This window comes from Mustela nigripes, unplaced genomic scaffold (genome assembly GCF_022355385.1).
Source record: "Mustela nigripes isolate SB6536 unplaced genomic scaffold, MUSNIG.SB6536 HiC_scaffold_7175, whole genome shotgun sequence".
Classification (NCBI taxonomy): Eukaryota; Metazoa; Chordata; class Mammalia; order Carnivora; family Mustelidae; genus Mustela; species Mustela nigripes.
The window spans coordinates 1-2290 of record NW_026746581.1 but is presented as its reverse complement, the minus strand read 5'-3'; the positions used below and the strand labels follow the sequence as shown (position 1 = coordinate 2290).

Here is a 2290-nt window from a genome sequence, read left to right as displayed (position 1 = left end):
GGGGCGGGGTGTGGGGATGGTCGCCTGGGTCAGTGGACATGCAGAGTCAGGGCCCCTCTGTGCTTCTAGAACCAGGCAGCCTGAGTCAGAGTGGGCCAGGGGGACAAGCCGGTGACCTACAAGGAGGCCCACACATGGCACCACATCGCCTACCACAAGGGCTGGCTCTCGCTTTACACAGGTGTGGGGTCATGGTGCTGGGGGCCTACGGATGGAATTCTTGGTCGTGGCTGTCACACGGACACCAGGTAAACATGTGCACAAGGCCTGATCCAACTCCAGCTTGTTCAGAGGGCTTCATGCTCAGATTTCACAGTCCCACATCACCGTGGGGCCGGGGCCGAGCAGTTACCCTGCACACGCCTTCCCCGCCAAGGGCGCTGCCTTCTTGTTTCCACTCCTGCTGTAAGCAGGTGTTCTTTTTGAACACCTTTTCGAGGTTCATTAGTGCCCATGTTTGCAGTTTCAGGCTTTCTGTCGGCTTCACTGCTTTAAAATAGCCCTAATGCTGATGTGTGAGGCACAAGAAAGGTGTGACCTACACTGGGGAGAAAATATGGGTGTTAATAAGCTTCCTTCAGGCATGGGTTCTAATGCTGTGTGGGCAGAGATTTGAGGGCTAAGCGTCGTATGTATTAAACAAGGGGTCTGAAAGCAAAAACATGCAGGAAACAAGGTTACGTATTGATGGGACTCCAACCAGGGCATGCAGAAACCTCACCCCGTAGATCCTCTAGGAGTGAGGGTTCGTTGCTCATTGCTCATGCTGACTCCGTAGAACACAACTACTGGGACTAATGAGGATCAGCTGTGTTTTGTTCAGTATGAGGCTTCTCAGCTTGGGTGTTTTGAGATCCATCTGTGTAGAAAACTTAAAATACAGATTCCTGTCCCCCACCCTTTCCAGGTTCTGCCTCTAAGATGTGGGGCTGGGTGTGGGGACTCTTCATGCATATGCTATGGGGTGTTGGGGTTTCAGGATCTGGGGATCTGGGGATGGGTGTGGAGACTCTTCACACGTACTGAACTTTTGAGGTGTAGGAATTTCAGGATCTACTTTGAGAATCCACTGGTTGAGGTCATGGCCCTGGCTGGTGAGAGAGCTCCTGTCCTCAGTCTCAGAAGTAGCTGGTGGCCTCGTCTCTCTGGGCCAAGGGATGGCCAGTGCTTCTATAAATGGTCCAGAAAGAGTGGCAAAGGTCTAGACAGGAAAGGATCATCTGAGTTTCTTGCATTGCTAAGGCCTCCGTCTTTCGTTTGGTAAAACCAGGATAACCAATAATACCTACTTCACAGGCTTTGTTTGTGAATGTAATGAAATCATGTACTTTGAATTCGCAAGTGCTCTTCTTTTCATTCCACTTGTAGAACAAGAGAGAAGAAGCCAGGCTGGGGGTGACAGGCCTCGGATGTTCCCGCTGGAGTTTGTGCTGGGTCTTCAAGGTGCCCTTCCCCTTTCAGGTCGCCTGGGTGGGGAGGACCATGCTTCAGAGCAAAGAGTGGAGGACGTTTTCCTCCAGAAGTTCATGCTGGGCACCTTCTCAGGGTGCCTGGCCAACCAGCTGGTCCTAAAGCGCCGGGCTAACCAGCTGGAGATCTGTGCCCTGGTCCTGGGCAGCTGCCTGCACACAAGTTCTACTTCCTGGTGGGCTGCAGTGAGACTCTGCTGTCCCACTTTTACAAATGCCCCGTCTGTCTGCACCTCCAGACTGTGCCTTCCAAGGCCGTGTGTAAGTACATCTAAGACAGTCACCTTGTCTGCATCAGGCTCTAGGCTGCGAAGGACAGAGGCGTGTGGGAGAGGAGTGAAGCAGAGACGGGGAAATGCATCTCCTCACTGTCTCGAGGATTCCTTTCCAAAGCTGCTATCGAATAAACAGACCTTCCGTGTTGTCTTTCCCGTTGGCTCGTCTTTCCTCCTCAGAGAAGAGCGCTAGAGCTGGGCTCCTTCAAGGGTCTCCAGGGCTCCACAAAAGGCTGCCGGTTGTTTGAGGCTTGGGTAATAGCTACAGTGTGGAGTCTCTTGTTACTTTACCAGGAACTTTACCTGGAGCACTTTGTTTTCTCTCAAAGTGGAAAAATCCATTTTTGGTAATTATAAAATAACCAACGTCAATTTTTTAAAATTTGAAAAATTGTAGCCTCCATTCATGCTATAAAATTCTTAACCAACTATCAATAAACCAATTCTTCCTTACCTTGTAAGGGCCTATTCCGCCAGAGCGGCCCCACCCCGGTTGAACTGCCATTTTGTTGTAAAACTTAAATTGACTCTGCACCCCCCCCCCCC

At 51.0% G+C, this 2290-nt stretch overlaps 1 pseudogene; it reads left to right on the top strand.

Moving 5' to 3' along the window:
• Positions 1 to 44: 44 nt before the first annotated feature.
• Positions 45 to 1886, top strand: LOC132009199 (small ribosomal subunit protein uS3m-like; annotated as a pseudogene).
• The last annotated feature ends 404 nt before the right edge of the window (positions 1887 to 2290 follow it).